This window comes from Myotis davidii, unplaced genomic scaffold (assembly GCF_000327345.1).
Source record: "Myotis davidii unplaced genomic scaffold, ASM32734v1 scaffold539, whole genome shotgun sequence".
Classification (NCBI taxonomy): domain Eukaryota; kingdom Metazoa; phylum Chordata; class Mammalia; order Chiroptera; family Vespertilionidae; genus Myotis; species Myotis davidii.
The window spans coordinates 637,778-653,213 of NW_006290028.1; the positions used below are offsets into that span (position 1 = coordinate 637,778).

General features: G+C 39.2%; 1 protein-coding gene and 1 pseudogene across 2 annotated transcripts in view; both read left to right on the forward strand.

The window, feature by feature from the left end:
• FAF1 (Fas associated factor 1) overlaps positions 1-15,436 on the forward strand; it is a 184,614-nt gene that overhangs the window by 83,853 nt on the left and 85,325 nt on the right. The window lies entirely within an intron of this gene.
• LOC102757233 lies at positions 12,681-13,249 on the forward strand (annotated as a pseudogene).

A 15,436-nucleotide genomic window follows, 5' to 3' on the forward strand; every position in this document is an offset into this window, starting at 1 on the left:
ATATAGAAAGTTAGAAACATCGATGAGAGAGAAGCATCGATCAGCTGCCTCCTGCACATCTCCTACTGGGGATGTGCCCGCAACCCAGGTACATGCCCTTGACCGGAATCGAACCTGGGACCTTTCAGTCCGCAGGCCGACGCTCTATCCACTGAGCCAAACCGGTTTCGGCAAGGGCCACTGTTTCTTAAAGCAGTAGGCAGAAAGCCCTGTCAGTCTTGAGAGGTGCTACAAGATATAATTTTCTAAATATCCATTTAAACAATAACACTAATAGAAACAGTGAGCTCTACCTATAAATGAAAGATATGAAAGAGCTAAAATCAGATAGTAAATAAGGAGATCCTGCAAATCACTTCTGGAAGTGGCTAAAATATATTTCAAGAAAGTTATATTTCCTTTATGTTTATTCATTGAATAAACACTTAGTGTAATAAGAACCAGGGGTGGTGCTATTCAGTGAGGACAAAAAGTTGAAAAAGTTGTAATGCTAATGTTCAAACACTCATAGTCTGGTAGGCAAGACAGACCTAGAGCTAATATGTAATATGAAGTATGTACAAGGTGCTTTGAGAGAATAAACGAACTTCCTAGTGAGTTATTCTATCTGAGGGGGCCAGGACCTGGAAGAGAAGACACACAGAAAGATGAAATTAGAATTTTACTCTTTCTGTTCAGAGATTTTTATATTAACAGCATTCCTAGTTTATTGGGTTGCAGATATTTGTTATTCTTACAAAAGGATATTGGTATTTTAAACTTCATCATTAGGTGTCTGAAATGAAGAGTCAGTGGTTTACAAACATGATTGAAAGAGAGGAAAAAATAGAAGGATATGACCAGCTAATATAGTCCTATTATGGTCTGAACCAGATTGAGGATTAGGGTCACCCAACCAGGATGGACAGATCTCAAAAAGTTGTTTTCTTAATGATTGATCCAGTTGTGGCATATGCTTACAGACAAATAATGGAGCAGAGATCAGATACTCTTTTGGATTCTAAGATGTAGACACCATCATAGATTTAACTAATACAATAAAAGTAATTTTAGCACTCTATATTCATAGTAAATAAGTTCTTGGACTATAAAATAATAATTTCTTAAAATTCAGACTGATATTACCTCTAGGAAACTTCATCTCTCTCCATCCTTCTCTTGCCTCATTTCAGGTTAAAATGTACATTCTATATGTTCCCATATATCCCTATACTAATTGTATCGATGGTACTCATTACATTATGTGATTGTTCACTAGCTCCCTACCAGGTTGTCAGCTCCCCAAGAGAGCTATGTCTATAATCTCAATGTGTTACACAGTACCTTTTTAAAAGTAAGTGTTGCCCTAATTGGTTTGGCTCAGTGGATAGAGCATCGGACTGAAAGGTCCCAGGTTCGATTCCAGTCAAGGGCATGTACCTTGGTTGTGGGCACATCCCCAGTAGGGGGTGTGCAGGAGGCAGCTCATCGATGTTTCTAACTCTCTATCCCTCTCCTTTCCTCTCTGTAAAAAATCAATAAAATATATTAAAAAAATAAAAAAGTAAGTGTTATAGTGATTTAAAAAAACATACATAATCTCTAAGAGGCTTATTGAAAAATACGAGAGGCCAGCTTGGGTAGTGGAAAGAGCTTTAGAAATGCTGCTGTATTCCTCTAATTGTGTGATTTCCCCCCAGAGTCCTTAATAGACTAATAAAGCAAAAACATCCTTGCAGAATGAACTAAAATGTGCACACTGAGTACCATGTCTTTTGCTGGCCCTGTAGCACCTAAGAATATTGCTCATGTGTTCTCAGTACCATGAGCCATCTAGAAAGAAGCTTGATATCCACCCTGGATGAGTTCATCCAGGAGTGCCAGAGTTTCTTCCACAGACCCACCAAGTCTTTGTGATACCCTTGAAGCAACTGTACTCTTAGATTGGATCATTCTGGAGAGTACTCTGAGCCTTCTGCAATGGTGGTGACATTGGTTACATAACCATGTCCATAGGACCAGAATGCTAGGCCGGCTATATGGTGAGATATGCCCAGCAGCCAGGAAAGTTCCATTTGGGCACCCTCAGATTTAAATATAAATAGTACTGTATATAAAACACTAGCACAATAAAAAGCATTAATTTTCTTTTCTGTATTACACACTTGTTGGGTACCTGGGAACATTGGCACATGAGTGCCCTCAGTGTTAAGCTGTAGGTTCTCTGCTGAAGTTGCTTCATCAGAAAAAGTCACATGACACTGTGGCACAGTAAACCCCCAGTAATAAGTGAGTTAATAGGTATCTCTTGTTCTGACAAGGAGGTCCCACAAGACAAATGTCTCCATTAGTCCATCCAGTATAGGTACTTGTGTAGATTATCTAATTCTAAAAAACTTTGAATTGACTAGGATAGTGACAACTGGGTAAGCAACCAGCTATGAGTGCTGAGGAATGAGCTGCTTTTATGTGAAGAAGTTCCTGATGTGAAAATGTTTTGCACATCAGTGTACACGCTACATAGTGTTAAATCAGGCATTGCACACCATTTCTAAGCAATGTTCAGAGTAGCTGCAAACTGTTCCTGAGGAATTGCTGACAATGCTGAGTTACGCAATTTGCTTGTAACATGTGTATAGCGTTGTATTAAGTTTTGCATACACAGTATCAGTGTTCACAGACAGATTTCTATTGCCTGTCAATATTAGCTTTTGAACTTAATGCTTTTGGGTGCAGTATTTCAGGTAACTTTAAACTTCTGCTGCTGTGCTGGCAGGCACTTGTTAGCCTTAATATTCAATGATAGTTTTCTGCATTACTTAATCTCTGGCAAGAGTTAATTGACTTAAAGTTCTTATTATTAGCAGCTATCTTCACCTGCACTTACCATCTCAGTAATTAGCCATGTTCACAGTGGCGTACCCTTAATTCCAAACTAGTCAATGGTTCATGCCTGGCTGAAGCCTAACCTACACTCCCATTTGATCTAAAAAACATAGCCCGGGTGTGGGGTCGGCATGGGGGACACAAGGTGTGTTAATTTACAGCTGCTACCCTAGAAGCAGATACGGGTTCTACAGAAGTAGCTGAGAAAACAGATAAACATGTTGTGGTCAGGGAACTAAGACTTCCACAGGGCCTTCAGTGCCAGGCTTCGATATGATTTTCCCCAAACTTCTTTATTCTCTTTGTGCTCCATTTTACTTCCAGTATTTTTAAAGGAAATGTATTGCCATCCTAAACATCCCAGGTCAAGGGCTTAATTAATGCTTTAAAGTAAAAATTCCAAAACACCAGGAGAGTTTGTCATTTTCTCCCTGGTTTGTTTTGTGAAGAGGGAGGAGAGAAGGTGAGGAGGAACCCCTCCTGTTCCATGATTACATCCTACCCACTCATTTTCTCCTTTTCTCCTCTGCTTTTGATTTTTAGTGGCAGTCTTAGCAGAATGTCAAGATCAATTTGCAGCATGGTTTAACTCAAGGTTTGCGTTCTGCCAACAGCAATTGTCCCTGCAAACAATGCTGTGTGTTCGTGTAACTTCAGAAGCTTTCAGAAGGATCATGACAAGGGCAGCATCTAATGACTTTATTAGTGTAGGATTTCAAATGGGCTCCGTAATTGTTCATATCTCTTTGTCAGCAAGTCATAATTACTGCTCAGCATTGTCCAGGGGTACACTTATGAATAGTTTCCTAAGAGTACTGAAAGGAAGGAAAAGAGGGAAATGATAAAAGGTGATGGCCTCATGATTGAGAACAAGTCAGTCTGTATACAGATGATGGCTAAACTGTTTATGATACATTCTTTACTCTTTTTAAAATAGAAGATCGTCCTTTTAAAAATGTTCTTTGAAGTAACTTTATTTTTTTTTAAAATATATTTTATTGATTTTTTACAGAGAGGAAGGGAGAGAGATAGAGAGTTAGAAACATCGATGAGAGAAACATCGATCAGCTGCCTCCTGCACACTCCCCACTGGGATGTGCCCGCAACCCAGGTACATGCCCTTGACCGGAATCGAACCTGGGACCTTTCAGTCCGCAGGCCGACGCTCTATCCGCTGAGCCAAACCGGCTTCGGCTGAAGTAACTTTAAATGACCAGTTTATAAGCCTTTTTTATTCTGATTTAGATACTTCCCACACTTCTACCTAGTACTGTACCCATAACTGTCCGATGGTATATGCATTGTGTTAGAATCAGTCATTTGTGTAAAAGTATATATATTTTCTCAATATTAATTACTGCTATTCAGGAAATATGCATTTAACTCAGATACAATAGTTGATGTGTTTTCAGTCTATGTGAAAACTATTGTTAGAAAAGAACAGTACAAAGGTGATACTGTTGACAAAATAGTTCAAAAGAACAGCATTGTAAATTTTTATCAAATCTTACTTTTATCATGAACTATATCTTTCTTAGTACTTCATTGATATAAGTTTGTAATGATCTAGTCAGAGTGACCTTAATGGGGTGTAGCTAAGGAATCATTTTCTGCCACTTTCACCAATAATGGCAGCTTCTTTACCCTAAGAACTGTATTTCAAGCTCATGCCACTTGTGACAGAAGTTTCTCTGAATTTATCATTAGCTAAAAGCAAGACTCATTGTTGCTTTTTAAAAAACCTAACACATAATAACAACTGAGCCATTAATTAAGCACCTACTGTGTGCCAGACACTATATGTATGAGCTCATTCAATCCTCACTCTATACATTACCTCACTTAACCATAATTCTGAAAAGTAAGTTGCAAAGGTACAGTTTCACATATGAAGAAACTATTCTTGGCTCAGAGAGGTTCTGTAACTTACCCAAGGTCATGCAATGGCTGTACCAGATGTAAACCCCAATCTACCTATGCTTTTCAGCTACATAATGCTTTATTTCCCATGACCTTGCCAGGCTGAAAAACTGTGTGCAAAGCCCTGTGGGGGGTTTAGGGCATGTACTTTTTACTCGGGTAACAAATAAACCTGGGATTCACCAAATGTTTGAGTTAGGGATTAGAATCATTCTTAGTGTCCAATTTGTAGCCATGCAGACATTTTCCCTGTGCAGGCAGGCATACCTTGTTTTATTTCTCTTCGCTTTATTTCATGGCACAGATGTGCTTTCTTACAAACTGAAGGCCTGGCCCTTCACCAGCAAAAAGATTACAACTTGCTTTATTGCAATATTCACTTTATTGCAGTGGTCTGGAATCGAACCGGCAATACCTCTGATGTTACTACTATCTCTAACTGAACTGCTAGGGAGAGCAAAAATGAAAGCTTCAAAATATAGTATGTCTTTGATCTGCTGTAAGAGCTTAAAAAAAGGTTTTTGCTATAGTTCTTCTTCCTAGAGAGAGCTTCTGCAACCTTTTCCCTGTGGTTCTAGTTTTGGCCTTGGAATTACCTGGAATAAGCCTAGCTTCTCTTCTGCATTATCAATTTAACCATAGCTATCAAGTTTGCCCTAATTTTCTTGCCTTTTCTTACCACGTATGTTTATTCTTTCTGTTGTTCCCACATGGTAGGTGTTCTAGGCTCAGTCCATTCTAAAGGTGCCCACAATCTAGCATAGTGCTCCAGAGGATGCTCTTCTGGTGCTGTGCTCACTTCTCTTCTGTAATTTTATTATTGGCTCCTATTGAACTGCGGGTCCGTTAAAACCCCCTACCAGTTTTTCAGGTTTGGGGCTGCCCAGAATGAGCTGGGTCTGAGTTGTTATTAAACTAGATCTCTGCCTTTTTCTACTAATATGATTAACACTGGAGGCCCAGTGCACAAATTCGTGCACGGGTGGGGTCCCGGCCAGCTGAGGGGAGGGGCTGTGGGTGGTTGGCAGCCTGGCCCCGTCCCTGATTGGGGTGAGGGGATGGGGGGGCGATCAGGGGCAGGGCTGGCCAGGGGAGGGGCCAGCAGGCCCCACCCCCTGGTCAAACTTCCGGTTGAACTCCCAGTCGAACTCCCAGTTGAGGGGATAATTTGCATATTAGCCTTTTGTTATATGGGATGATCTTTTGAAATTCGCGTTCTATAAACTCTCCCAAGTTTTATCACTCATAAATTATACCTTAATTCCTTATTTCATCATTCTTGATCATCCTCTTCATTCCTAAATATGTCAAACTCCAGAAAACTTTCATTTTTCTCTTTATTTACCACACTTAAATGTGGTTTTCAACAGAAAATAAATCACCTTATATATTTTGATTTCAAACATCTGTCTCTGACCAACACTTCGTATTGTACATACTTACTCAAGTATCCGCAGTGCTAGAGTTTTTTATCTCATAATGCCATATAATCTATTGACCCCCACCACTTGACTTCATTCATGTCTCCAATCTACATTTCTCATCCTATTTAGATTTCAAGGTTCACCATTATCACTTCCTTGTATACTTTAAATTTCCTCATTGCTGTCTCCCTCCATTATACTCATTTTGTTGAACCAAATTATTCAGCTTCTCTACGCCTATGCACTTGCAGTTAAACTTGGTGGAGAAAATTGCACTGATTGATTTTTTTTTTTAATAAACACAAACTTTTTTTTTTTATTTTTGTTCAAAAGTTTATAATGGTCTCAATTATCCATGAATAAGTGAGATCATGTGGTATTTTTCTTTCATTGACTGGCTTATTTCACTTAGCATAAACACAAACTTTAAACAAATACACAATAACGCTGAGCAAGCCTACATGTGATTTTCTAGCTAATTCTTTTTCCCTGGACGAGAGGTTTTATTTCATATCACCTCTCACTCATGAAAGAAATATCTCATGCCCTCCTCTATTCCCCTTCCCAGCTGCCCTCACTAGTTGATTGAGAAAATGGATGTCATCAGACAAAAATGACCTTAATATTCTGTTCTTCAAGTCTCCATTAAATGTCTCCTCTTCAAAAAGGCCTGATGACCTTTCTAGAGAAAGCTTCTCCACCATTATTCCCTTTCATAGTACTCGCCTACAACTTTTCATAATAAACTATTACTTTTGCTTATTTAAAAACATTTTTTTTTTGTAATTCTTCCACTGGGATATGAGTTCATAACAGCAAGAATTACATTGGTCTTTTCCACTTTTATTTCTTTGTACAATCTCAATAATTATTTGTGAATGCATGAGAGCATAATGGTTAAAAGTATGAATGATTTTTGGATTTAGTCAGACGAGGATTGGAATTCTAGCCATGCCACTAGGCCACTATAGTGACATTGGGCAAGTTGCCTACACCTTCCAAGTTGCAGTTTGTGTATTGGAAATGGTGATTTAAAAAACCACATCCCTCAGAGTTGTTATTAGATTTGAATGGGATAATTGAGTTTTAAAAGTCTAGCACTATGTATATATTTGATTTCTTTGTCTCAGACATTTATGAACATGTTGACAGGACAAAGACGTTCTTTTATTTTCAAGAATCAGTGGTAGCACTCTGCACGTTCAATTTTTTGGTGACAAAGAATTTATCTTATTTTAGCTCACATATCTGAATCTTATTCTGCGGGAGACTTTTACTGTAGATGCCTTGTCATATGCCTTACTGAATTCCAGATAGTTGAAGCTTATGAAATGCTCTGGAGTTACCTCATGGTTTCTTGGGCTGGTTGTGTTCTTAATAATCCATGCTGCCTTCTAGTCATCACTACTGTATTTGAAGTGTTCATGCTCCATTGTTTAAGTGACTTTTCTAGACTGTTTAGGAGACTGAGATCAAGTTTACTGGTCTGTATTTTTTGAAAATCAAGGTATTTACTTGTTTTTAAGGATGCAGATTCCTCAGATGGTAGTAATTTCTATTATCATTCATTCTAGCTTTTTGCTGTCCCATTTGTTCAACTACCTATCCATTTCTTTATCTAGTAAAGTATCCATTAAGCATTTACTGTACCATATCACTCCTTATTTTCTCTCCTACATATTTTGTCTGTTTTTCCATTTAGCATTTATTATTTTCCTGCTTTAAAAATGGACATAATAGCTACACAAAAATAAATGTAATATAAAACAGGAAAATAACATCAGGTAAAAACCAAATAAAAGTGTCAAATAATCCTATATAATAAATAGGCAATATGCAAATTGACCATCACACCCTTGCACAAGATGGCTGCCCCCATGTGATCACAAGATGGCCGGCAAGGGAGGGCAGTTGGGAGCGATCGGGCTGGCAGGGGAAGGCATTTGGTGGCCATCAGGCTAGCAGGGGAGGACAGTTAGGGACGATTGGGCCAGCAGGGGAGGGCAGTTGGGGGCGATCAGGCTGGCAGGCATCGATTCGCCTGGCAGGGGAGTGGTTAGAGGGCGATCAGGCTGGCAGGTAGAAGCGGTTAGGGGCAGTCAGATAGGCAAGCAGGTGAGCTGTTGGGAGCCAGCAGTCCTGGATTGTGAGAGGGGTCCCAGATTGGAGAGGGTGCAGGCTGGGCTGAGGGACACACCACCCCCTGCACAAATTTCATGCACCGGGCCTCTAGTGAGTATTTCTAAACACTTGAGTTGACTCAAGTTTTGTGCATGAACACTAAATATAGCTCTGTAATTCTGTCAGCTAAAGGGGAAAAATGGAAATGTAATAGGCATATCCTCATTTAATCATTTATACATCTGATATATATTTATTGAGTTTCTGTTTTTTGCCAGGTACTATAGCCTAGAGTTTATAATTTATCATTTGCAATTTTCATTGTCTGATTAAAGGAAGTGTAATAGTTCATCTCAAGATTTTTGGCACAAGACTTAGTGTAATCACTTTGTAAGTTATATAAATGTCTAATTACTCTGTTGTATACCTGAAACTCATATAACATTGTATGTAAACTGTAACTGAAAATTGAAAATAATTTAAAAAAATATTTTTAAATTTTCCTAGCACTGAATTCAAGGAAGAATTTTATTATATGCTTTTCTTTTGGAGAGTCATTAGGTAACATGATAAACCATTATTTTTCTACTGTTATTTTGCATAAGACCGATTATTTTAAACAGATGTTTCTTATATCAATCTCCTATAAAAAGCAGAAGGCTTTATATTAAATCTTTTTTTGTATTAAATCTTTTATCGTAATCATAATTCTTTAGGGAGCTTATGTAATATGGTCCTTAAATACTCCTTTTTTTTCATAAACACAGATAACATTATGGTGATTACAAGAGGGAGTGTGGGGGCAGTAGAAGAGGGTAAAGAGGGGATATATGGTGATGGAAAGAGACTTGACTTTGGATGGTGAACACAATCCAATATATAGATGATGTATTTAGAATTGTATACCTGAAACCTGAATAATTTTATTAACCAACGTCACCCAAATAAATTCAATAAAAAATCACTTTGGGCACACATACACACACACAAATATTCATTTTTTTATTATCTAACTTGTAACAGGTATAGATCTCCCAGGAAAAGCCTCCATAGTCACCTACTCATTCAACTCTCTGTCAAACGTCAATTATCTCAAGTGGGCCTTTGTCAAGTGCTGGGCTGTACTTTTTGCTTGGAAGCTTTTATAAATTACTAAAGTGCTAATTTTCTGTGCTTTTGGTCATTTATCTTTAAATATTTTCCTTCTGTGTATAAGATTTATCTAATGCTCTCACACATTTTTTTAATCCACTAGAATGATAATTCTTTTCAAATACATAAGGAAATGAATGTCAAGGTTCTAAGAGAAACTAACTCTGAATTATATTATGCTGAACATTTTTTTATGTAATAAATCACAAAGTCTCAGAATTTTGCAGCTGGGGAAAAAGTCAGAGAACATGATGGCATGAAAATTATATATATGCTAGAGGCCTGGTGCATGAATTCATGCACAGGTGGGGTCTCTCTGGGTGGCCTGCAGGGATCGGGCCAAAACTCGCAGTCCAATGCCTCCTGCAGCTCCTACCTGCTGCTGCCACTCATCCCGGCCTGCCACGGGCTTGGACCCAGTCAGTCCCGATCAATTAGGAGAGGTGAGTGCTGCCCCAGCAGCACTCGCCAGCCATGAGCCCTGCATCTGGCTGCCTCCCAAGGAGAGTGGCCTGCAGGATTGTGGCCTGCAGCTCTCTGATAAACCCCTGAAGGGTCCTGGATTGTGAGAGGGCGCAAGCCAGGCTGAGGGGCCCCACCGGTGCACGATCGGGTTGGGGAGGGACCGTGGAAGGACTCCAGGGTGTGACTGGCCCATCTCGCTCAGTCCTGATCAGCCGGACCCCAGCAGCAAGCTAACATACAGGTCGGAACATCTGCCCCTGGTGGTCAGTGCTTGTTATAGTGACTGGTCGACCAGTTGACTATCTGCCCCCTGGTGGTCAGTGCACATGTTGAGCAACCTTAGCATATCATTAGCATATTACACTTTGGTTGGTTGCTCAATTCTGCTGTTCGGGCTATTTGCATATTACCCTTTTATTATATAGGATTCAAATATCTCTCCTAGAGTAGGACATGATCCTATCATATGGTGATGCTGATACAGACTATAGAAGTTATATAACACTGTAATACAGTACCAAGCATGGCACTGTATTATAGTGTAACTAGAGGCCTGATGCATGAAATTCGTGCAAAAGTAGGCCTTCCTTCCCCCAACTGCCGGCACCAGCTTCCCTCTGGCACCCGGGACCCGGGCTTCCCTCGCAGCCCCAGCTTCAGACATCTGGTCTAATTAGCATATTACACTTTTATTATTATAGATTCCTTGTTTAGTGATAAGAATATGGTATTGTTATTATAACATATTCTAGGAACCATTTTTCCATATTCTTAAGTTTGGGAGGGAAACCAATTTGACTCTGAAGCACATAAAGAGGTTTAAAATATCCAAATGTTAACATATTAGAGAAAGTAGGAATTACTGCAAACAGCGTTAATACTGTAGGAAGAACAAAGACTTTGGAGTCAAACAAACCTGATTTTCTATTTGTCAGTTGTTTCTTTGGATAACAATCTTTCTGAGCCTTAGCTTTCTCATATATAAAATGAAGATAATGATACCTACTTTTAGAATTAGTCTGTAGGTTAATAAATATTACCTATTTTCCCTCTCTTTTATGTGCTTCAGAGTCAAATTGGTGCTAGGACTGCAGTGATGATTCATCTCCTCCTAAGAGCTGCCCAGGAGCACCATCTTGGAACACAAAGTTCTCCTTGACTTCTAAGCACCCATTCCCTTCTCTGATTTCCCCCAACACTTATTCTGAACCTCTACGCCTAGGCACCAGTTATACCATATATGTTTTCTTTTTGGGGTCCTTGGTTTATCAAACCCAAAATATCCTTAGTATATTAAGAAGAGAAGCCATGTCTTGTCATATATTTAGAGCAGGGGTCCTCAAACTTTTTAAACAGGGGACCAGTTCACTGTCCCTCAGACCGTTGGAGGGCCAGACTATAGTTTTAAAAAAAAAACTATGAACAAATTCCTATGCACACTGCACATATCTTATTTTGAAGTAAAAAAACAAAACGGGAACAAATACAATATTTGTATTTGCATGTGGCCCACGGGCCGTAGTTTGAGGACCCCTGATTTAGAGGGTCCTCATAAATATTGATGTTTGATTAAAGAACACAGAAGATGTATCTGGCATTTAGTATATATTTGCTTTTTTTATTTTTATTGATTTCAGAGAGGGAGAGAGAGATAGAAACATCAATGATGAGAGAGAATCATTGATGGGCTGCCTCCTGCACTCCCCCTACTGGGGATCAATTCCCAACCCCGGGCATGTGCCCTGATGGGAATCGAACCATGACCTATTGATCCATATGTCACTGTTCAACCACTGAACCACACCAGCTGTGCTAAATTTGCTTTCTTATACAGCTCTGGGGAAATGAATCATTTTACATTTCTAAAGAAGGAATTTCTGCATTTGATAAGAGATTGGATTAGATGTTTTCTCTTATTCTCCCAACTAAGATTTATATGGGTTGTTTCAAGTAAATGTTTATGTTCTTATTAGTGGTGAGAAAAAGAGCCAATTATCTATTACTAGAAGCCCAATGCATGAAATTCGTGCAGGAGTAGGCGTTCCTTCCCCCGGCTGCTGGCACCGGCTTCCCTCTGGCACCCGGGACCCGGGCTTCCCTCGCAGCCCCTGCTTCGTCCAGAAGGACGTCCAACCTAATTAGCATATTACACTTTTATTGTTATAGATTATGGTTTCTCCAAAAATTAGTATAAATTAGTCCCTATAGATTAGATATAGCCCAGTCATTAAACAGTGCCTCAAAGCCTTTCCATTTGCATGATTTATAGATGACAATAAGGAGCTAGCTCAAACTTATTTAGTTCTTGTGTTTGTTTTTAATCCTCACCCAAGGGTATGTTTATTGATTTTTAGACAGAGCACAAGGGAGAGAGAGAGAAACATCGATATGAAAGAAACACTGATCAGTTGCCTCCTCTACACAACCCTGAGTGGGATCAAACCTACAGCCCAGGTATGTGCCCTGACCAGGAATCCAGCCCATAACCTTTTGGTGTATGGGATGACACACCAACCCACTGAGCCACCCTGCCAGGCTAGGTTTTTGTTTGTTGGTTGGTTGGTCTTAGAGAGAGACAAAGAGAGACATTGATTTGTTCCACTTTTTTATGCATTCGTTGGTTGATTCCAGTATGTGCCCTACTGGAAATGAAGCCCTCAACCTTGGTGTATCAAGAGGATGCTCTGATCAGCTGAGCTACCTGACCAGGGCAGAAGTTACTTAGTTTTTAAAAACTCTGTCCACTGGCCCATGCTGCTCATATAAAGACCGACTCTGAGCCACACTGTAGATATGCCTTCAATTAAGTTGCAGACTCCTGGTGGAGAGATATTTGAAGTTGATGCTGAAATTGCCAAGCAATCTGTGACTATCAAGACCATATTAGAAGATTTGGGAATGGATGATGAAGGCGATGATGACCCAATTCCTCTACCAAATATTAATACAGCAGTATTTTAAAAAAAAAAAAAAAAAGGTCATTCAGTGATGTACCCACCACAAGGATGACTCTCTTCCTCCTGAAGATGATGAGAACAAAGAAAGGTGAACAGATGATATCCTTGTTTGGGACCAAGAATTCCTCAAATTTGACCAAGGAAGACTTTTTGAACTTATTCTGTCTGCAAACTATTTAGACATCAAAGATTTGCTAGATGTTACATACAAGACTATTGCCAATATGGTCAAGGGGAAAAATCCTGAAGAGATTTGCAGGACCTTCAATATCAAAAATGACTTTACTGAAGAAGAAGCAGCAGCAGCCCAGGTATGCAGAGAACCAGTGGTGTAAAGAGAAGTGAAAAGTTGTGCCTGACGATGTAACACTGTAAGGATTGTTCCAAATACTAGTTGCACTGCTCTGTTTATAATTGTTACTATTAGGCAAACAGTAGACAAATGCAGCAGCAAATCAATTGTATTAGCAGAATATTGTCATTGCATGTGTAGTTTGGGTACAGATTCCAAACCTATGGTTGAGTTTCTTCCAGTATGATCAAAAGTATCTTTTTCCTTTGCTCTAAATAAAACTGAATTGTGGGTTATCTATTAAAAAAAACAACAACAAACAAACAAAAAATTCTGTCCACTAATATATTGAAACAATTTAGCAGTTTACTGTTACTGGAAAGTCTTAAGTCTCAGACAGTTAGGAGGTGCTTTTGAAATTAAATCTACCCAAATTCTCATTCTGTGTTTTCTTAAAATTGTCTTTAGTTTTGCTGTGTTCTCTAACATGCATACACTATTTGCATTTGCATGGAGAGGCATTATGCCATCCTTTTAGAATTTGATAATATGTATCATTAGCCATTAAATGATTCTACCTTTTTATCCTATAATTCCACTTCACAGACTTTTTTTCCCCTAAGGATATAATTAAGGATATTCATTCCAGTATTCTTTCTAATGGGAAAAAGAAAGAAAAATCGCGTTCTAATAAGTGAAAAGTTATAAATATGGATACACACACACACACACACACACACACACATATACTGAGTGGCCAGATTATTATGACCATCTGACGTTTGTAGGCAAATTAGCTATAATTTCACGCTGAAGTTGCTAGGGGGCCAGACCATTATAAATAGGGAAGCAGGTTATTTACCACGACAGTAGAAGTGATTTTTTTCTGAAGATAGGGGTAAACAACGCAATTTAACAGCCTTTGAACGTGGGGTATATTTGAACGTGAGTGGCCAGATTATTATGACCACCCCATCAGTACTTCATTGGGCCACCGTTTGCCTTCAATACTGCAGCGATTCTTCTTGGCATTGATTCCATGAGATATTGAAAGGTGATGAGAGGAATCTGACACCATGCCTGATGAATAGCACTGTCTAGTTCTGTGAGATTTGATGGTTGTGGAACCAGCTGCCTGATGGCTTTTAACTTCGTCCCACAAATGCTCAATTGGATTGAGATCTGGTGATTGTGGGGGCCACCTAAGCAAGGTAAAGTCTCCCTCATGTTCCTGAAACTACTTCTGCACAATACAAGCACCGTGGCATAGCACACTGTCTTGTTGGAAAAAGCCATCTCCATTGGGATATGCCATCAACCTGATAGGATGAACTTGATCAGCAATGATACTTAGGTATATATTCTCAGTGAAATATTATTCAACCAATTAAAATGCTGTTCACCCTAGCTGGTTTGACTCAATGGATAGAGTGTCAGCTGCGGACCAAAGGGTCCTGGGTTCAGTTCCAGTCAAGGGCCACGTACCTTCATTGCAGGCTCCTCCCCGTCCCGGGCCCTTGTCGGGACTTGTGCAGAAAGCAGCCAGTTGATGTGTTTCTCTCAGATATTTCTCTCTGTCTTTCCATCTCTCTTCCACTCTCTCTAAACATCAATGGAAAAATATCCTTGAGTGAGGGTTATAAAAATAAAATGCTGGTTCATTACTATTGTGTAGAAGGTTAAAAAGTTGTATTCACCCAGACAGTGATGATATACTTGAACAAAAGACTGATTTTAAAAGGCAAATGTGATTAACATTGTGTTTAAAGTTTATGGAATTGATATTACATGGTTTTTTTTTAAATTTTGTAAAGGAATTGCTATCTTTCAAATTTCATATTTATTGCATGATTGGCTAGTACATTCTCATTAGTCAAGACTCAAAAGGCATTAAAAAGGTATATAATGAAGTCTCCTACTTACCTCTGTCTCTCACTTACCTTCCACAAAGACAATGTTAGAAGTTTACTTATCCATCCAGAGATTATCTACACTAATAAAAGAGAAAAATGGTAATTGGCATACGACGCTACCCTTTTCATTGGCTAATCAGGGCTATATGCAGATTAACTGCCAACTAAGATTGGCAGTTAACTGCCAACAAGATGGCGGTTAATTTGCATATGTAGGCACAATGCAGGGAGGTGAAAGGGAAAGCAGGAAGAAGCCCCCTGCCACTGACAGTATTGGAAACCCAGCGGGGAGCTAAGAGCTGGGGGGAAGGGCAAAAGCAGGTCTCT